Source organism: Rosa rugosa, chromosome 4, assembly GCF_958449725.1.
Source record: "Rosa rugosa chromosome 4, drRosRugo1.1, whole genome shotgun sequence".
NCBI classification, from domain to species: domain Eukaryota; kingdom Viridiplantae; phylum Streptophyta; class Magnoliopsida; order Rosales; family Rosaceae; genus Rosa; species Rosa rugosa.
Window position 1 is genome coordinate 4,682,784 of NC_084823.1, and position 23,055 is coordinate 4,705,838.

Genomic DNA, 23,055 nt, shown 5'->3' on the forward strand with positions numbered 1-23,055 from the left:
TAGGATTCTCAAGTCCTTTGAAGTTTGCTGGGTCTAGTCTTCGCTAACTCAGACAAAGGGGATAGATTTTGGGCTCAGTCATGGTGATTTCACTGCCGTACAACCCCGATCAAAAGTTCCCCTACATTTTTGGCGACTTCACTGGGGACTAGGTTGTGTTTCCACCTCAGCTTCCTTAACAGCAGCATTCTTTACTCCATAAATTTTTCATGCTCGCTTCAAACCACTCATGCTTTACCACTGACAATATGTATCAGATGCAATCAATGGGAGCTCTCTTGATGAACATGTAAATACTCATTACCACACAAGCTTGTTGCTTATTGCATTGACTATGAGACTTTAATCCATGAGTTTCTGATACAGGAATCATGAAAGATGTCAAAATCAAATTTATTCACTCATTATTCAAGCTTCAATATTGAGTGAACAAATTAAGAGTTCTATTACTCAATCTATAAAAAGCTATCTCACCTTGAGACTTCAACAAAACCAAACAAGCCACCACAAATAACCTCATCACCAGCTGATGCATTTCTTCCAGATCTGATAAGGTTTGAACCTTCTGCCTGGGAACTAGGTCATGATTCCAGCGGCTAACTTCTTCCTTGCTGAATATATGTCATGCTGAATCTTGACTACCACTGCTGGGAGCAATATATAAACATCCTGCAAGCATCATAACCATTAGTGCCACAAAACTAACTTACTTTTGTTTAGCCATTTTTCAAGCATTTCGAGCCTATTTACCATATTTTTCATAAACCTTACAAACAACATGGAAGACAAAATATCAGTCCTTATTTGTGCTAATCCCAGGCCTAAATCAGCTCAGTATACTCAACCTCAAAGCTATCCTTTTTTGCAAAAGTAATTTCAAGCATCATGCAAGAATAATTGGGGGCTTTGCTTAATGAAGTTAAAAAACATGCTGCGATTTAACTACGGCTCCTCAATTTCATAGCAGTGCTCTATGCTTTGAAAAAAAAAAATCATGCTCTTATTCCATGGTAGGATGATAATTTTCTTGAAACTATCCATGCTTTTATTGTCACAACACCGACAGATACAGTCAAGCAAAACAGCAGCAAAAGGTCAAAGTGATGCAAACAAGCTTAGTAAGAAGAGACTTTTTTGTTCTTCACTTTTGAAAAATCCGGATTCAATTTCATGTTTACTTACTCTTTTGTGAACCTCTGATTTACACCAGAAAAGGATATCAGTGAAAGTAAGTTTTGTTTTTCTCCTCAAAAGGCCAAATCTAGCTATTGAAAATTAAAGAAATCACATTTTTTCCCTCTTCCTCTCATACTCTGACACTACCTCTTTCCTGAAAATATTTATCTCTTATCTCAAATCATCATGTCCCTACAAGGTTGAACCGTTTACCTGAGGACTAGGCTATGATTCCAGCAGCTAGCTTCCCCCTTGTTGCAACATATATTAAGCTAATCTCTGTTCTTGATCTTTACAATCACTGCTGGGAGCAGTTTATTAACGCCCCTGCAAGCATTACAACCATTAAATCTACATGCATAACAATCTTACTATTGTTTAGCCACTTCTTGAGCATTTCAAGCCTATTTGAACATACCTTTTCACTGAACCTTACCAGGAAGCATAAACGATAACCTCTTCATTGTTGATGCTTATACCAAGCAATAATGATATTCTAGATATCTTATACCTATATCAATCTATATGTCTAGCTAACATAAATGTGAAGCTACAATTCTAGAGAGAATTACTCTCACAAAAGCAACATGCATATGTTTTCTAATCTAAAACCCAAACATTTCACAGCAGTGGTCCTAAGCACATGCCCCTCACACTTCTCAAGCGATATTCATTGCCGGAGAACATGCAAGCAAAAGTTAAATCTTGTACTTTTAATCAGGCTACTGCACTTGGGGGCTGATGAGTTGGTTTATTACCTTAACAGCAGCTCATCCATCCTAAACTTTTTAGCCTCATATTCATGCATCAAGCTGATCCATCTGAAAGAAAAAAATATTCAAATCAGGCAAAATCATTCCCTTTACATACCATAACTAGCAAATCTTGACAACACCTCAAGAAAATCCACTCGGATTTAAATTTGCTCACCACCAATATTTTGGTGGTGATACCACCACTCAATATAAAACTGTCATATGTTATAAAACATAATTATAGTTAATCATGATGTTTTATTAAGCAAATAAATTTTAAGTATTAAATTAATTCTACATGACGTGGCAAGTTTTAATTGGATGGTGATATCACCACAAAATAAAAATGGTGAGCAAATTTGAATCCAATCCACTCTCCACAATCAGCCATACCATTTCAATTTATTATATAACTCAAGCATACTGATTTAAACCAGAATCAATACATCAAGCATAGGCACTCTTATAATCAGGCTTTTACCATATCTATTCCATCACTCAAGAGCACCTTTTCAGATCCATACGCCAAACCAACCAGCAACAAGCAAGTTTGAAGAAAAGAAGAACTACTATATTACTGACAGATCTCGTGCATATTCATATCAGGCACACACATGCAAAATCTACAATTTTAATTTGAGAATAAGTCTTTCAAGCATACAGAAGAAGTGAAAAGAAACTTCAAGCACAACATTCACTCTGTTAAAAAAAAAAAAAGTTCATGTATGAAGACAGGAGATCACAAGCAAAATGGGCTAAACATCATGCTACTCAAGCAACGCCTAAAGCAATTTAAGCACTCCAAACTGCTTAGGTGCTTTAACAAAGAGAAAAGTAAAAAATCCATTGCTGGAACCAAGCCAAGACTACATACATTGCCTATTCATGATCAAGTTGTTGCTAAACCATGCAAGTCACCACTCACCGCCATGCTAAAATGAACTCAGAAAAACAAGGCTTCATATCCAAGGGATTCAAATGTTCCAAGCTATTTCGTTGCCTTAACAACATGCAAAAAGAAAAGAGAGGGGAGATCCATTCTGTTGCTGTTAATAACAAAGCATTCGATGATTCTAAGCATTGCAACATGCTTGATAAGATGCTATAAATTCCATGAAGCATTTTCATGTGTCTTAAATCCACTAAAATACCAAGCCTCAAGCTCTGCCATCAACAAGTAGCAGACCCATTTTACTGCTGGGAATAAAGCCAACGTTCAAATACGCACGTGAGAAACTGAAGCTTTAGCATGCTAATCCAATTTAACTACAGAAGAAAGTCAATCAAATTCAGGAAATTGAGCAAGCAAAGTATTCAATCAACACGCACTTATTCAAGATTCAAGCCTCCATATGCTATTGATTTCGGACAATCAAGTATATCTATTATCAAATCCAAACACTGCACCATCTTCCCTTCAGTATCCCAATCCACCTCCTTTACTAAATCCATTATCAAAATCAAACATCTAGTGTCCTTCCCCTTCATTTTTGTTAGATGAAGAAAATAAATACTTCTAACCATTTTTCATTACACGTTGTCTTTATGTCCTCTAAGCCAAAACAGCTCACCATCATAATCAACCAAGCATACACACAAGTTATTAAAACTTGTACTAAAGCAATTCCAGCAGAAGTTCATACAGTAGCTGCAATTCCTACTAAATCCTAATTCAACAATTTCAAGCCATGCCAAGCCAGTGATTAGTCGACAAGTAATCGATCGACATGAGAGTATAGCCGGAACATGCTAGCTATATCAAATTAGACCTGAGCTTAAATCTCTATTATGTAACTCAAGCAAGAATCACGACCTGCGATCAAACATGACAGCATTTATGCATGCACATCTGCGGTATTGTGTTACTGCTGTGTTACATGCAAAAGATTGGTTTTGTTTCAAGTAAGGTATACTTGGGGGCTTGGTGAAAGATGATTCATGATGAAAAGCACAGGCCTATAGTCTATTGATTCATTGGAAAATACGAACTAGAATTTAAGGCTTCCAAGCACACTACTGCTGGATCAGTTCTAATTACTTTCTACCCATTCAAGGCATCATGACTTTGAAAAAAAAAAGAAAAAAAAAGAAAAAAAAAGAAAAAAGAAATAGAAAGAGTCAAAGTTCTTATGATGTTCGAATTATCAAACATTCATCCACACAATGCCAAACTCATGCTCATGCCATACTCATGCTCATGCCAAGTTCATTGTCAAGCCAAGCGGATTCACGACCAAGAGTAACAAGTCAATACTTAAACAAGCTTATGTCAAGCAAAAATATTTTTAAGCATATAAGCATACAAACACCAATTATGCCAAGGTTCTTTCTACGGTCGTGCATCCATTAAAGAACTAACAAGAAGCATACGAAGGCAAGTTTCTCCAAGCTCTTATCTTGCAAGATCTTATATGCATCGAAAACCAAATGAGAGTCACGCCAAGCCAATACATCCAAGCTCATGTTTGCCAATGCTAATGCACTCTCATTTGGCCATTAAAGAAACTTGAGGAAGTCACAAACTCATACCATCAAAGCACATGCCCAAGACATGCCCAAGCATAACAGTCATTAATTGAATCAATCAAACCAAAACAAGCAAGCGGACATCATACAAGCTCATTCTCTTTCCAAGCCAAATACCTTACAAGACAAGAAGTTAATCAAGACGTATATGCTTGGAGAGTTAAGCAAGACAATCTGAAAAACTAGATTGCCAAAAGCTGCTGTAAAAGCAACACAAACTACTGCCATGCTATATGATTCAAATCAATAGTCTTTTCCAAACCATTTTGTGATAATCTTACTTCGTTAAACCAACATGCTAACCTATTTTTAACCTTATCCATACCAAATTTTTCTAAACAATTTCTTGCTATTGTGACAACCTCTTATCATGCTAGCTAGACCAAATCTCGATTCTTCTTAAAATGACTAGACCAAATTTCAATAACCAAAAGCACCTTCCTATCAAGCAACAAATACTTCTAGCCCTTTAAACAACCATCATGCCAAGCTAATACCTAGAACACCTCATGCATATGCCAATCGGATCACGACCAAGACAACCATGCCAAGCAAACAAACTTCTATCTTTCAAACTAGTGCTTCCACCAAGTAACCATGTGAGAACCATGCAAAACAACTGAACTCATTCTTTTCAATGCCAATGTGCTCTCCCTGGATAACTGAAATAATCATGTAGCTGCTAGCTCAAGCCATCAAAAGCTCATGCCTAGAATATGCCCAAGCATGACTGTCACAAGTTCAATCAAGCGAAGCAAAGATATTTTTGTTTTCAATATCAAAGCTAATCAAGCAAGACCAAGCCATGCAAACCAAAGCAAATCCAAGCCAAGCAAATAAATCCAAGCCAAGCAATTTACTGATGTAAGTATCAGTAACATGTTCAGGCCAAGCTAAGAAACTAAAATTTAAATATACCAAGCCAAGCAATGCCATGCTATATCATTCATTTTCACAATTACAGCAGTAAAATAGAAGAGGCTCACAAACGGCTTGTAAAGAAAAAGAGGGCTCACAAAGGCAGGTTACCTCACAATCCCAGCAATAAAGCAAAGTATGTTATGTGATAACCGCAGCAATTAAAACAAGCCACTGCACAACATGCCATGCAAATTCATGTTATATCATTGTCAAATTCAATTCCTGACAAGCAATATCCATATTCATATATTGTCAATCAACCCTTGTGATTATTGATGAGCAAATGCAAATCCCAGCAGCAAGCATAAAGAGTTCACCACCAGAGAAAAGATCGACCGATGTTTCAATTGCATTCAAGAATACAACTTTGAATAATCAAATGCAAGCGTATCTCACGAGAAGATTCTTATATTGATGCTCACCTGGATATCATGAAGAACCACAATGCAGCGATTTAGCCCAGTATGCTAATTCCCAGCAGCCAATTAAAGCAACGACAAAGCTAGCACCACCGCAATAAAGTGAAGGTTGTGTGTGGTCAGTGCGTTACCACAGCAACCATAAGTCATACAAATCCACAGAGAGCATGCTCAAATAAGTAAGCAAGCCAAAGCCAAGCCACAAAGAAATCCTATACAAATGAAAATTCTACATGAAAGCATTCATTGATATGGAAGATAATACCAAGCAATATACAGCAAAAAAAAATGTATATGACTCAGATATGCTAGTCAAGCACATGATCATGCAAATCTGTGACAATGAAGGAAAAGCAAGCTAAGCAATTCAAGCAAAAAAAATTTCAATTACCGCGATCAAGTTAAAACTCACTTCATTGTTGTGTTCAAAGCTTCCACCATTTACTTACATCTAGTTTATCATTGGAAGTGATACTCTCATATCTTGTGTCATTGGCCTCTACTACTCCACTGTTGAAACAAAAGCTGCCATAATCAACTTTATCAAGTAAGAGCTTAAGCACAGAGTATCTAATCTGAAGCAAAAAAATGTGGATAAGTCATAAGCGCAAGCATTTACGATCCAACAAACATGCTATGATTTCAACATCAGGCATACTCTTAGCTCAAGTTCCAACCCGCGATAGATTTTTGCTCTAATACCCATGCATATACAGATCCAAATATTGCTACCCATACAAAATTCAGCAACCAAAGTCATACTTTAAGCCTTCATTACCCTACACAAGCATCTACGTACAGCCATATACTTTAAGCCTTTATTACTCTATACAAGCATCTACATATCCGATCTATCACCAAATTTAGTGCCCATTCTTCACAGCAAATATTACCATTTAAATGTCCCGTACATATTTTGATTAAAGGCCAAAAATCTTGAACCCAAGCTATTAATTTCTCCCTCAAAGCATCACAAAGAAAATCATACCTGATTTTCTAGATAAAAAAAAAAATCATTGATGAGATGGATCTATAAGGTGTAGAGGCAAACAAGAAATCAATGAAATCTGAGTCCAAATATGTCCAAACCCTTTATAAGGAGGAATCACGAGAAATTTCATGCTTAATACATGGCACTTATTCTAACTTTATGAACCAATATATCATGCCAAGTCCATGCTAATACCAAGCTTGTGCTCATGCCACTCGAACATCATGCCAAGCACATGCTCATGCTAAGATCATGCTCAAGCCAAGCAGATCCATGACCAAGAGGAACACGCCAATACTTAAACAAGCTTACGCCAAGCAAAAGTAATTTAAGCATACAAGCATCCGACATGCATACACAAGCCATGCCAAGCTCCTCTCTTAAGGTCGTGCATCTACCATAGAACATATGAGGGCCATGCCAAGCGACCAAGCTCATTCTTTTTAATACTGACTCCCTCTAAAAATACTTAAGATGGCCACAAGCTCAAGCTACCAAAGCACACACCCAAGCAAAGCTACTACATGCCGTTCACACTCCAAGCAAGAAACCAAGCAAAACTAAAACCATTGAATTAATATGGCCAAGCCAAGCTAAGAAACATGATTTACATGGTAAATAAAGCCAATTAATACCATGCTGCATCATGCTTTATTGCAATCACAGCATTAAAAAAATATATCAGCCATGGCAAAGCATACTATACAAAGTGATGCCTATAATCAAAGTCAAGCAATTCAGCCATACATAAGAGTGAAGTGAATCAGCAAAGTGTTAGAGGAAGCATAAAATTTCCGGATTTCCAGCTAACCGGTTCACAGTTTTGTTCCCAAGATGGTATATTTAAGTGGTAGGGCTTGATGACAAGAAATTCAAATGCAGTATCAAGAGTTATTCTCATTCAGTTAGTTGCCGACATTGTTGAGCAAATTCACATCACAGCAGCAAATCAATGTCGCTGAAGCAACAAGCAGTCACGGCAACAAATTGATGCAAAAACCAAAATACGCGAAACCCAGCAAATCAATCACAACAACAAATCAATGTCGCTGAAGCAACAAGCAATCACTGCAGCAAATTGATGCAAAAACCAAAATACGCGAAACGTAGCAAATCAATCACAGCAACAAATCAATGTCGCTGAAGCAACAAGCAATCACGGCAGCAAATTGATGCAAAAACCAAAATACGCGAAACGCAGCAAATCAATCACAGCAACAAATCAATGTCGCTGAAGCAACAAGCAATCACAGTAGCAAATTGATAACGCGAGAACCAAAATACGCTATAACACAGCTATTATCATCGCTAAAATAGAGAAGGGGGAAAGATAGAGATAGCAGAGGAATAAGAAGCCTATACCCAGCAGAAGGAAGTTTGACCCAGCAAGCCTATAGAGCAATCTTCATTCCATTCCTTTCTTCCAGGCGCAAAATCTGATCAAGAAGCCTAAAGATACTCTACCACATGCTTGACACAATCAATCTGTTCTGTAAGAGGCTAAGGAGGTCGTGAACATGATTTCTCATATCAAAAGACTGTGAAGGAAGACAAGCTCCTTTCCCTCAAAATTAAAAAACTGACTTTTGAGGAGAAAGACGTCTTGTGAAACAAAAAGATGAGAAAAGCCTAATGGATTTCACGGGCCAAGACCACTTTCCTAAAAGAAAGGTGATTGGAGGCTGAACTCTTTCCTTCTAGGAGTTCGATGATGACTAGCATTTGTTTTTCAAGCTGAATAAGTCGTAGCTCATATTTGGAAGATTTGCAAGCCAACATATCTATCAAGCCAATATATCATGCAATGAGTCTTCAGATTTGATTATGTAGCCCGCAACATGCTTGCACGACCTACATAATCAAGGGGGCTAATGTTGACACCAAAAAATCCAGCTAACAAGCCCAATTCATGCTTTAAGCCCAATTCATATTTCGAGGCAAATTACACCCGCAAACATCACGCCACGCACTTGGGGCTTACAAGAATGGGTGTGGTGTGGAAGGTAAGGGAATTGCATGAGGCCCGTTATTAGTTTTAGGCTCGTTGATAATTTTGGACTTGGGACCAAAATTCATGCCCAACGGCCTAACTCTTAATACGGGTAAGTGAAGAAGAGAGAGCCCAAAAGCCTAAGCCCAAATCCTTTAGAGCCAAACAAAACAGTAAATGCTAAACATAGGATTCTTGATCCCAGCAGCCGCATAACATAATCCCATAGAGGAACATAATCCCAGCAGCACAGCAGAAATTCTGGGATTGCAATTAAGCAGCGGGAATCCTGCAATAGTAATCCTAGCAGCAGATTTCACGGCAAAAAATCTGCCAAACCTATTCCATAATCTTCTTTAGACAAAACCTGACAGATCAAGAGGCAATACAAAATCTAGTACATGCATTTAACCCAAGCCATCTCTTTACCTAGCAGTAGAGACCTTCCACCGAGATTCCTTTGGCTGCTGGAATTGCATATAAATAGATATGTTATTAACCAAGAGGGGATCAGAATGGAGTGTGCTAGCAAGCTCTCTAGCACTCTTCTTCTCCCATGCTTCCTCTCTCCCACATCCATCCATAGTTTTCCATCCTTTCAAACTCACCTTCTGTCCAAACCCCCTTATCTCACAAATCTGAACCAGTATACAACACTGCTGGGACCTCTTCTTCTCAAACTCATGCTTTTCTAGCTCCCACGCCACACGCATCTTGCCAAGCCTCTTTTGGAATGTTCAATTCACTGCTGTGCATATACAAGGAGCTGCCGGGAAGAACACAACAGCAAGCTTCCTAGGATTCTCAAGTCCTTTGAAGTTTGCTGGACCTAGTCTTCGCTAACTCAAACAAAGGGGATAGATTTTGGGCTCGGTCATGGAGATTTCACTGCCGTATAACCCCGATCAAAAGTGCCCCTACACACTCCATGTCTGTTGAGTTGTGTGAACTTTAGCCAGATTCACAAGCCAAGTATGCATAGGAGATGCAGGAGAACTAAGGTTCCAAGAATTTTTTATTACTGATGCATAATCGATGTGTGAATTCCAGAATTGTTCAAATCGAAACAGGGGACGACCTCGTACCTTTGTAGGAAGAGTATCAAGGAGAATGGGCCTGTGATCAGAACCAATCTTGGGGAGGTGAAAGACTTGGGCACGATCTTAGACAGAACACCACTCCATATTTGCCATTGCTCTATCCAATCTTTCCTTGATGTAAAATCTATCATTCCTCATAGAGAACCAAGTATACTCAGGGCCTTGGAAGTTTAGGTCCCGTAATTGTGCATTTGAAATGAATGACTGGAAAAGTTTGAGTCTCCACAACTCTGGAGCAGAGCCTCCCCATTTTTCAAAAGACCACTGTATCTCATTGAAATCTCCAATACAAAGCCAAGGAGAATTTTGAGAGTGAAACCGATTATACATCAAACGCCAAAAGACTTTCTTTTCATTGTCATGGGGATTACCATACATGAAAGTTATTTTACACACAAAACCTTTAGAAACAAAACACACCAGAGTATCTACAAAGTTGACTGAGTAGTCAATAACAGAGACAGTAACAGTATCATCCCAAAATAGAGCTAACCCACCACCAGTATTGATGGGATCAATTGCAAGATGATCGTGGAATTTGAGTTTCTTTTTCCAGGATAGGATTTGAGCTTCAGGTTGTCTTGTCTCCGTCAAAAACAGGATTTGAGGAGATTGTCTTCTACACAATCTCGGGAGGGCTTGTTTTGTCAGGGGGGATCCAAGGCCCTGACAATTCCAAGATATGATTTTCATGACTGGTCTGTGGCTGCCCCAGGCCAGCCACCACCGCCATTATCCACCACCGGATCAAGGATTTCCTCAATACAAGCAGAATGAGGGATTGGATTGTTTGGGATATCATGAAGAATTACCTGTACCTGATGTGCAACCTGAATCTGAACTTCAAATAGAGTCTCCTCCTGGATGATGGTTCCGTGAATTTGAGTTGCTCGATCCTGAGAGAAGGAAGCTTGGAAGGTAGAAGCAACCCTTCCACTATTTCGGCCACCACCTCTAGTATTATTACGACCCCTACCCCTGCCTTGACCACCTCAGCTTGATGAAGAAGTAGAGGAGCCAGCCTGGCCATGACCACAGCCCCTACCTGAGGGGGCAGAATCCGAATTCACTGAAGGGGGAGAAATAGAAAGGGAAGCATCAGTTGCTTCACCCAGGCCCTCTTCATGACAAGGGCGTTTAGAAGAGGGGAATTCTTCAATTTCGGGAGCAAGACGTTTAAGATTGAGCTGCTAGAAAGTAGCAGATATAAAGGTGATGGTGGGTTAGGAGTTGGGGTAAGGGAGATGGAATTGGGGTAGTTTGGATTGGAATTGATGGAGGGGTATTCAATGATATTGGGGTTAGGTAAGGGATTGGGGATGGGAGGGAGGGGGTGGAGAGGGGTTGGTGTGAGATGTAGGTAAGGATTGAAACTATCAGTGTGTTCAACATCAGGATATGAGAGAATAGTGGGATGGTTAGAGGGTGATTCAATGGGGGAGATAGGATGGAGGTATTGGATTTGGGTCTCTTAGTGCCAATTCGATAGGCCAGCCATATCAGTACTTGGGTTTGCGGTGGGGAGGGCAGAGTATTGGTTAAGAATATGACTGGACTGATATTCGAGGAAGACATCAGGAGGGATAGATGGTGGATTAGGCCTGAGAAATGGGTTTGCAACAAGGATAGCCTCCATTTGTTCATCAAAGAGTTTGGCTTTCCCTTTTTCCTTAGGGCAAAAAAAAACCTGATCTTCCGACACTGTGCCATCCAAATTTTCATCGAGCATACTGGCATCTCCTTCATGGTTTGGATTTTGTGGTGGTTCATTGATAGTTAAGGCATGGGGTTGATGGGGAGGGGGAGAAGATATGAATGGGAGAAGTGGTGGTGGAAGTTCTACCACTATCGGGGAGAGAAGCAATACATATGCAGATGGGATAGTGGGTGTTAGTCGGTCAGGTATAGGAGATTGAGCTTCTAAAGCTTGAATGATCATTAAATCTGGCACTATCTGGGGTAGATTAGGGCCCCCGTTTTGGATGGTAGGCTGCTCAGGGGCCGGAGGCGGAGCCGGGATGGGAAGCAAGGGGGCGAGGATAGGTCTTGCCATTTTGGCCTTCATCCAAACTCCGTACTTTGGTGAAGAGTCTTCTGCTGACAGAGTGGGAGAAGAGCTTGCATGAGGGCAAGCTCTAGCAACATGGCCAAGCCGGCCACAGCTATGGTAGAACTCCGAGAGGCGTTCGTATCGAATCTGGGCTCTCATGGCAGTTTGGTTTGGACGTTAGAAACCAAAGGTTGATATGAGAGGACGCTGAGAATCGATTTGCACCCTGATCCTAAGAAAGCCTCTCCACCCCTCAGGGCTGTGGGGATCTTCTGCGATGATAATAGATCCAATTGCCGCGCCGATAATATTGGCATTCCCAATGGTCATGAGAGTCAACGGAAGCCCATGCACCTGAATCCATATAGGAAGGAGATGGAGGGGGAGGTCACTGTGGCTCTCCAGAGACCAGTGATGAATGCTGAAGTTGCATCCCATGACTGACCAAGGTCCACTATCAATGAGGCGTTGACCAGCTGCCTCATCTTCCACCGTGATGGTGATGATTCGAAAGTCCTAGATGGGGTTCCTGATGAAACCAACCAATTTCGTGCCAAGCTTAGCAAAGGATTCAAATGATCGTAGGGACATTGAGTGGCTTATCTGAGATGACATAACCAATAAGTTGGTAAGGGAATTCTTCAAGCTCAGCCAAATCCAACAGGTCTAAATCTATGTTATCTTGAGGTTCTGCCACTGGGGAAATGAGGGAACAACAGAGGGGTAAAGAGTGGGATTGTAGTAAAACTAGAAGGCAGTTGGTTGGAACAAGTATAGTCGGAGATTGTATTTCTTTCCAGTCTGCATGATCAACCTTTAAGTAGAGATGGAAACGGGTTCGATGGTCGAGAAACTTGTGGAACACAGTGAAAGGGCGGTGAAAAGTGAGTCTAAGTTCGTAGATTGCAGAATGGGGATTTTGGGGTGGTAACAGATGGCAACGGGGGTGTTGCAAACCAAAAGGATTTTGCCAGAAAATGCAAGATGGTCAGGAAGAGTAGCTAGGATGAATAAGTGTTGCATGGTGGAGGATCAGTTTAATTGTGAAGATATGTCAGAAACTGGATAACTGGGGTTATGAGAGGGTAGTAATGACGGTGGAAAAGAGTGATTAGATGGTAGTTACGGGCAGAGTGATGATGATAGTAAGCGATTTTTGGGTTTGTGAGGTAAGAATTGGCAGTTGAAATGACCGATGGGCGGTGGTAGGGCGGTGGGCCTAGCTAAACTTAGAGCTAAGGGAAAAGTAAGGGATGAGCAGGTACTGGACACAAGGTGGGGTGGGGCATCACTCATTCTAGAGTGAGGAGCTCTCGTTTGTAGAGAGAGAGTTTGAACCGTTCTATTTCTATGAGGGAAATAATATTTGGAATATGAAGGAGATTGGTGAGTGAGTTGAAGGGTTGGTTCTTGTGTTTATGGAGGAGGATGAACACGTACTATACAATCCTGTTTACTTCACTGTGTTGGATAGAGCAGGCAATGAATTTTGCTATGCATGTTATTAGTCTAGTGGCATTTGAATCTCTAATATGAACTCCCCATCCACCAAAATAAAAAGAAAAAAGGTTTGACACTTTAGCAATTCAAATTTGGGAGTGTGCTATGTGAAACTCACCTCATATGGATATAAATATTTATGGGGAGTGAAATTCACACTCTTCATTTTACAATTCACATTTCATGTTTCATTTTTTAGTTACATTTTTACAATCTACACTATAAAAATACAAAACTTAAGATACTAAAAAAAGAAACATGAAGTGTGGATTGTAAAATGGGGATTGTGAAATTCACTCCCATGTTGAAGACTATTTGACTTTTGTGTACCTTGTCAAACTAGGATTACTTTAGTATTCTGAAAGGATTGAGTACTCGACTAACACCGAAAGGATTGTGTACTCGACTAATGGATTACATCAAAATCAATACTCGACTAATGGAGTTACCGAAAGGATTGAGTAACGACTATTAGTCGAGTATTGATTTTGATGTAATCGTTGGCTGTTATTAATAAAATATCGATTCTTTTAATTCGAGCTTTATTTACTTAGGTATATTTCCCGGAGAGCTAGAATGACTCGCGGATATATCTACTATGCACACCATACTTTGACATAGACAATTATTTCTTGAGATGATGCCTACTCGATCTTCTGTGACTACGATGGCAGGGCCATCTAAATTGATCCATGGTCGAGGACCAACTCAATTTCTGTTGCCTAATGACACATTGATTAATGTCACTAAAGCTCTCTACGCTCCTGGGTCCGAAAGAACCTTTTGAGCTTTAGACATATTAGAACCAACTGTTTTCATATGGAAACACATAGTGAGAATGGGCATAAGTTCCTTTGCATTACCTCTAATGACTACGGACGAAAACAAGTATTAGAGAAGCTTATGTGTCATTCTAGTGGGTTATATGTAACCACTATTCGAGTAATTGAATCCAACAATGTCATAAGAGATGACCTTTTGGGATTCCAACACATACACGCTTTGGCATGACAGTTTGGGACGCCCAGGTCGTGACTTGATGATCCGTCTAGTAAAGACTTCACACAGACATCCTTTCTTCAGAATGAAGAGAAGTAAGAATCAAAAGTTGGAGAGCCACGGACCGATGCCGTTGCCTTCCACCACCAGCCGGCTAACCCCGGCGCCGCCTACCCCTGCGGAAATTCCATGGCTTTGACTCAAAAGGAGGAGTTTTGACTCCCCTCTCCACTTCTCAAGTCAATTGTCACTTTGTGGCTCAACCAAAATCCTCATTGGTTGATTCTAAGGCCCATCTTTTGTTCTGTAAAGCTTACTCTTTAGCTAAATTAGGATCGAGACCATCCCATGCAAAGGACACTAAGGAAATAATTCCATTCTTACAAAGAATCGAAGGGAATTCTGTGGACCGATTCAACCAACTTGCAGATCGTTTATGGTATTGGTTGACGCGCAAACATGCTGGTCACATGTCGCTCTACCGTCCACTCATAATGCTGCTTATGATAAAATTCTGGCCCAAATCATATGGCTACAAGCTCACTACCAGGATCATCCCATTCAGTTAATTTAACTTGATAATGCCAGAGAGTTTCATCGAAGACTTTCGGTGACTATTGCATATTATTAAGGATTCATGTTGGGCATCATATCCCTATGTACACACCCAAATGGTCTCGCGGAAAGCCATCATTAAACAACTATGATGGTAGCCCAGACACTGGTAATGGCACCAAGATTTTCGCTTGGAGTTATGCAATATGGCATGTAGCTATGCTAATTCGTCTACAACCCACTGCCACTCTTTGCGTTACAGCTAGTGACTGGGTGCGAACCTGATATCTCATACTTAAGCATATTTGAGTTCGCGTTTTATATACCAATCGCGCCATCACAGCCTATCAAAATGGGTCATTAGCAACGAATGCATACATGTGTTGGATATAAATATCCAACTATCAGTCCGTTATGTAGAACTTTGACAGACGATCTCTTTACCGCTAGATTGTGGATTGTCACTTTGATGAGATAGTATTCCCGTCGTTAGAGAGAGATTAAAACGTCAACATTCAACAGGAATGACAGGAATTGTCGTGGTCTGTCCCCACTATGTCTCATCTCAATCCCTAAAAGTGACGAGATCACATATACCTGCTGCAAACATGCCTGCAAGGATTGATGTCCCCTTAAGAGGACATGGCGCCACACAAAGGAGCTGAGCACAGCGCCGCCATCATAGATGGTGGCATGGTGATGCCACAAGGTGGCATAATGGCATCACAGGCCGTGGGTTCCGCTAGGGTGACCCATAGGTTCAATGGATTCTCACCCTAGGAAGAGAAAGAGTTTGGCACAACCTGATCCATTGATCATTGATACTCAAAATCCGTCTTATGAGAATATTCTAGATTGTGGTTAGAACCAATTCCTGCGAATATAGAGATCTCTCCAAATTACACTGGTGTACATGAGGACGTGGAATATTGAGACCAATGACATCGAACCTTGCTCGGTTGAAGAATGCCAACATAGAGAAAATTGGCCTAAATAGAAAGATGCGATCCAGATAGAATTGGATTCACTAACAAAGATGAAGGATTTCGGGCCGGAGATGCCGATACCTCCTAACATAAAGCCTGTTGACATAAATAGGTCTTTGTTAGAAAGCGTGATGAGAAAAAAAGAGATTATAGACTCGCCTCATGGCGCAAGGCTTCTCATAACGCCCTGGAATTGACAACGAGGAGACATATTCTCCCGTAATGGATGTCATTGCACTCCACTACCTTGTCAGTTTGGTAGTTTCCAAATAACTGAACATGCAGCTTATGAATGTGGTCATTACGTATCTTTATGAGGATCGAGATACAAAAATATACATGAAGGTCCCTGATGGACTCATTTACCCAAATCAAATGGCTCTAGGCCACGGAGCGCATTTGCAATGAGGATGCAATGCTCACTATGTGACTACTTGATTGGGAAGGGATATGATGAACTATGCCCGCGCGTTTTCATGACAAGTTCCAGATTTGCAATTGTCGCGGTTTGAACATAATTAGAACCCTTGATGAGTGAAGGGAAACTGCTGAACATCTGAAATCCGAGTTTGAGATGAAGGACCTTGGGAGAACACGATTTTGTCTAGATTCAGAACTTATATACCATGTTAATGGATGCTTAGGCATTTTGATAAAGTCAAGAAGCACTCCCATGGTCGTCCATAGTCTTGACCCTAAGAGGGATCCGTTTCGTCCCAGGGATGATAACGAAGATGTGTTAATAGCAGAAGTGCTTACCTAAGTACAATAGGCGCAAACTTGTACTTAACACAATACAATACCGGACACCTCATTTGTTGTGAACTTGTTGGCTAGATGTAGCCCTGTGCCAACGCAACGCCATTGGACTGGTGTAAAGACTATATTTCGATACTTAAAAGGTACGATATGAGCTTGTTTTATCCTTACAGAGAGAAAACAAAGGACGAAAGAATGGAATCCGACTCCATTGGCCAAAAGGCCGTCGTCAACACCGCGCGCCGCCGTCACCGCCGCTGCCACAGTAGGTGGTCGGCGTCCTCCCTCCCTCCATCACAATAATGGTGACGTTTTGATGAGTTTTGCTGATGCAAGGTACCTCTTTGATCCTCACAAAGGTTGTTCCCAAACTGGTTATGTCTTTACCATGGGAAGCACTGCGATATCTTGGAGATCTACAAAATAGACCCTTATCGCTACTTCTTCGAATCATGCAGAGATTATTACTCTTCATGAAGCAATTCATGAATGCATATGGTTGAGGTCCATAGTTGCACATATTCGAAGAACTTGTGGTTTGAAGTCTACCACATATGAACCTACCTGCATTTATGAGGATAATATAGTTTGCATTGAATAAATGAAGCAAGGTTTCATCAAAGGAGACCACACCAAGCATATGTCGCCTAAATTTTTTTACAATCAGCAACAACAAACACTTCTAAAGATTGAAGTGAATCAAAACCGATCAGAGGATAATGTAGCAGACTTATTTGCTAAGTCGTTACCTAAATCCGCCTTCGAGAAACATGTGAAGAGCATCGGAATGAGGAAATTATCCGAACTCCCATGATTGTAACAATCAGGGGGAGATATTGACATCAAGGGGACTTATGATGTCTACATGTTTGATCTCAAAGTTGGAAGGACATGCTGTACTCTTTTTCTCTTCTTCGAGATTGTTTTTGTCCTATAGGGTTTTTATTACTCGAGCAAGGTTTTTAACGAGGCAACATTTGAAGCGTCACGATGTCAAAAGCGACACCAAGTTAGAGCGGCACAAGGGTGAGTGTTGAAGAATATTTGACTTTTGTGTGCCTTGTCAAACTAGGATTACTTTCTATTATTGTAATAGGAGAGAATGTTCTAGATTCCTAGTTCTGTTTAGAATAGGATTCCTTGTACTCAAAGATTATGTACTTGTATCCTCTATATATAGAGGCTCCTATTATCAATAAAAGACACAACTATTTTCCCAATTCTCTTTACAATTCTCTTTCCTTAAACATCCCCATATTTATAGACATTCATATTTATCTTGGATTTATTTTTACTGGATGTAAATATTAGGAAGATGAAATTGGAAAAATTATTGACATTTTCCATGTTAAAACTGGTAAGACATTCTCTTTCCCTATAAAATTGGTAGCACATCCTCTTTCCCAAATCATCCCCTTTGTATATCATTTTGAGAGAGAGAATGGGTTCCGAAGCCTTGGAGAAGCCACACGCAGTTTGTGTACCATACCCTGCTCAGGGTCACATAAATCCAATGCTAAAATGGGCTAAAATCCTTCACTGCAGAGGATATAACCTTTGTCAACACAGAGTACAACCATGAGCGTCTGCTTAAATCCCGAGGTCCCAACTCTCTTGATGGCTTGCCTTCCTTTAGGTTCAAATCGATTCCCGATGGTCTCCCTCCTACTGATGCCAATGCTACCCAAGACATACCATCCCTATGTGATTCCACTAGAAAAAAACTTCTTAGCACCCTTCAGGCGCCTTCTTTCAGAACTCAATTCTTCACCTAATTCCCCTTCTGTTACTTGCATAGTTTCTGATGGTGGCATGACCTTCACTCTTGATGCGGCCCAAGAACTTGGACTTCCAGAAGTTCTCTTCCAGACAACGAGTGCTTGTGCATTCATGTGCTTTCTTCACTATGCCCATCTCATTGAAAAGGGTCTTGCTCCTCTCAAAGGTATGGGTCATAACTATTTTGGAAACACCGACTCTGTCCTAAAAATGTAGAGTACTAGAAGGTTAGCTTCATCTTGTCTTTTTTTTTATTTGCAGATGCCAGTTGTTTGATGAATGGCTATTTGGACACTGTCATAGATCGGATACCAGGCCTGAGCAGTATACGTTTGAGGGACATGCCGACCTTCATTAGAACCACAGATCCAGATGATGTCATGCTGAAATATCTTCTGGTTGAGACTGAACAAGCTCAAAGAGCATCTGCTATCATTATGAACACATTCTATGCCTTGGAGCATGAAGTTTTAGAGGCATTTTCAAGTTTGCTACCACTGTGTACTCCATTGGACCTCTTCATCTACAACTCAGTCATATCCGAGAAGATGAGGACTCGGAGACGATTGGGTCAAACCTTTGGAGAGAAGAACCAGATTGTCTTGAATGGTTAGACTCAAAAGAACCAAATTCTGTGGTTTATGTAAACTTTGGAAGTATCACAGTCATGACAGACGAGCAGCTGATAGAGTTTGCTTGGGGTCTCGCAAATAGCAACATAACCTTTTTGTGGGTGATTAGGCCTGATCTTGTTGCTGGGAAATCAGCTGTGGTTCCTGAAGAGTTTGTGGAAGAGACCAAGGGAAGGAGTTTGTTGGCTAGTTGGTGCCCTCAACAACTAGTTTTGAGCCACCCAGCTGTAGGAGGGTTCTTGAGACAGTGGATGGAACTCTACAATTGAAAGTGTGTGTGCAGGAGTTCCCATGATCTGTTGGCCCTTCTTTGCTGACCAACAAACGAATTGTAGGTTCTGTTGCAGAGAGTGGGGTGTAGCCATGGAGATAGAGGGTGATGTTAAAAGGAATTGCATAGAGGATCTTGTGAGGAAATTAATAAAGGGAGAGGAAGGCAAAGAGATGAGGAAGAAAGCCGTGGAATGGAAGAAGTTGACCGAGGAGGCTAACACAGCTCCTAATGGTTCATCTTTCTTGAATTTGGACAAGATGGTGAACCAGGTGCTTCTTTCTCCTAAAAATTAGATTCGATTAAAATCAACATGCATATTGTGTATTTGGATAATCTAAATAATGATCATTGTTCTGTGATAGTCATCTTGCATGGTAATCTCTGTTATTATAATAATAGCATGCAATGCGAATTTCACTTTGCTTTCTTCTTGTTTTGATGATAGTACGTTTGGATTCAAGTTTTACAGCTTGAGAAAGTTAGGAAAGATGCAACAGCTTTGTCGATATTATTAATACGGATGCAGACGTCTATTGATTGAAGATGGCCCCATGAACTTTATCTCGTCTGGACCAGCATTTATGTTGTGTTTCCCACAGCTAATGTCATGCGATTCAATTTCATGATTACTTTAGTTTCCATCTTTGATTGAGTAGGTTATTAGTGCAATAGTGCCTTAGAAAGGTATTACATCATAGTATTTTAGCCGATTTCATAGATTTTATTGGGTTACAGTGGCAAAAATTTAAACATTTCAGCTATTGTTCACATATGGATCCAACGATGAATTAAGAGTCAAAAAGGAGTTTTAAGAGAAAACTGAAAGCAGACACACCATTGTTTATGGCTATGAAGATCCTGTTTATAAACAGTAATAAAATATGGTCTTCAGGATCACTTGCCAGATATATACCTGCAACTTTTCATCTCAGATTCTCAGTCTGTTTCCATCAATTCTGAAGATGGAATGATGTATATCTTGTTTACAGCGATTCAAAGCTGAAGAGCTGCATGTGATGGCCTCCACGTACATTTATTCTTATACATTTTTATTATGTTCTTTTAAATCCTCTCGTTTGCGAGTCATTATAAATAAGAAAACCTAACTAAACTAATCTTTTATGAAAAATTATACGGTACATTAATGTAGTAATACATTAAGTAGATTAAATTTGATATAAAGGTAAACTGACTCCATGCATAATTAGACTAGCTTGACATGATCTTAAATTAGTCTACCTCGATCTGTATCTATAGTATTCAATCTGTATCGAACTAATCTACTTGATGTATTGGTACATTAATGTACCATGGACGAACTCTTCTATTAGGTATTTTTTGTTTTGACAAAATTTTTTTAGGTCTTTGTTTCACTAAACCGGAAGTCATTTACTGATCTAATTATATAAACCAACGTACTTCTTTTTAAGCTCTCTTTGGAGAAACAAAGGCTCATTGAGGGTCTGTTGAAACCGAAAAAAAAAAAAAAAGCGTAGGCCGAGTAGTTCTCTATTTATTACACCTGCAGTCAAAGTGGAGCTAACATGTTTGATGTATAAATGATAATACAATACCTGTTCTCGATAAACGCGGTAGCCAAATTGAACACCTAAGGTGGAGAAATAAGCTTCTAAGCAGTTTGGGCCTCTGAGAAGCTTTGGGTTTCTAAGAAGTTTATGGGTGTCCATAACAAAATTTGATACCCAAAATAAAAGTTTGATACATCTCTCCGAATTCTAGACAAGAAAATTGTGACTCGGAGTTCACTCGGTACATTGTGGGTCCCTGTGATAAATTTGGGGCCGAGAAAGCTTCATGGATCGAGGAATATGATTCGCGAGGATACAAAAGAGGCCCATTTATATATTTGGGTCCATTGGAAGAATTCGGCAAACCATGATACTACACGTGTCCATTTCAAAATACCCAAACTTTGGTTTCGTTAAAAATACTTTGGAACCTAAAAAATATCTTTTTGGTACAAAACCAAGAACAATCCAAAATACAATTATGAACTACAATGGTTTGATCCCTTCACAGGGTATGTAGGCAATCTAGCGACCCACTAGATGCAACCACAAATTCAAATCGAATCCCTGACTCTGCCAGTCAAATTCAGCCAATCCGAATCGCTGACTCCACTAGTCAAATTCACCCAAACACTAGAAAAATCAAGCCATTCCCAAATTACCCACAAGCAAATTCAAGGGCTCTAAACCCTCACAAATATCTCAAACACAAATCTAAAAATAAATGGGTCATCCACCCATTTAATTCTCAAATGCCTGGAACTACATGTGGTTTGATCCCGCAAGGGTATGTAGGCAATCTGGAATCAAATAATCTAGATGCAAAGTGAAAAAGACTTCTTTGATGATTGACAAGACCCAATTGAAGAGAGCACCTTCGAAGAATGCCCTCAGAAATGCAAGGAGGAGGGTTGCAAGAGCTCTAAGGAAAATGCCGCTAAGGCTCAATCAGAGGAAGCTACTCAAGCAGTCCAATCAATAGTAGCTACTCAAAATACATCAACAACTTTGAAAGTCATCCGGGCTTCAACAGTTGAGACATATTGTGCCCCTATCATCACTCAAATTATGATTGGCTCAATCCCAATTAATTTGATCACTACACCATCAACAAACGTGGATACTCAAATTGGTATGTTTTCCACAAAAAATGTAATGGTGACATCCACTAAGGAAGAAGATGAGGTTCTAACAAGGCTGGAAGCTCAGACCCTCAAGTCCCCACAACAAGCATCGACAACTAATAAAACTTCTAAACGATCTCAAACTGTTAAGTTCATTTCGACTTCTGACAGTTCGTCGAGCGAAGGAGAGAATGTTGTAATATCACAGGGGGCATTCCAAGCCCGAAAAATGGTGGGGGCACTTCAACCTAATATATCACAGGGGGCATTTCCCGAGTTTCAAGTCAAAATAAGACCTCATACTCGGTCAACAGAGACATCTAAAAGGTCCAAGAAAAATACAGACATAAAGCCTGAGACTATGTCAGTTATGATGACTAATACATCAACACTTGAGGAGCAAACGCAACAACTGCAAGCAAGAATAACTCAAGTTGAAGCAGCAGTAGCTCAAAGGCAAGCTGACAAAGAACTGGAAGCCAAGAAGCGTGCTGATGTTGAAGCTGAAATAGTTAAACAACTAGCCACAAAAGATGCTGAAATTGCCAACCTTGTGGCAAACTATGCTCTCCTTATGAATGAAAAGGACAAAAAGAAAAAGGATGACAAGAAATTTGGTCATTCTAATTCAAATGTGTTCACGCTACATGACGTCAAGACTATGGTAGCTGAAGGGATCAGAGAATTCCAGTTGTCTCAAAATCCCCCAGTTTCTGGGTATCTGAAACCATATCCTGCCCATTATGATGCATTACTATTGTTTCAGTTGTGTCGAGAGGAGTCTGACCCAGCTAAACACGGGTTGTATCGGTCTGTTACTATCGCTATCGGTCTTACTTATCTGCAAAACAGACAAAGGTCAGGGGGAAGACCGGGTGTGCCGGCCTTCAACGCTCCAATGCCTAAGTCAGTATCGAATAAGATAATGATAATGGAAAGTGATAGTAAACAGTTACCTCTTTAGGTTGTTGGGGTTGACCTTAATGTAGT

The 23,055-nt window shown here is 40.1% G+C and overlaps 1 long non-coding RNA gene and 1 pseudogene across 1 annotated transcript; one reads left to right on the plus strand and one right to left on the minus strand.

Annotated features, from left to right (window-relative positions):
• Window positions 1-595: 595 nt before the first annotated feature.
• LOC133743261 (uncharacterized) lies at window positions 596-2,052 on the minus strand. The gene is made up of 3 exons (XR_009863019.1): window positions 1,935-2,052; window positions 1,390-1,503; window positions 596-669 (listed from the first exon to the last, which is right to left on the minus strand). It is a non-coding gene; the product is annotated as an uncharacterized LOC133743261 (long non-coding RNA).
• Window positions 2,053-18,095: 16,043 nt separating this feature from the next.
• LOC133707410 (7-deoxyloganetin glucosyltransferase-like) lies at window positions 18,096-20,307 on the plus strand (annotated as a pseudogene).
• The last annotated feature ends 2,748 nt before the right edge of the window (window positions 20,308-23,055 follow it).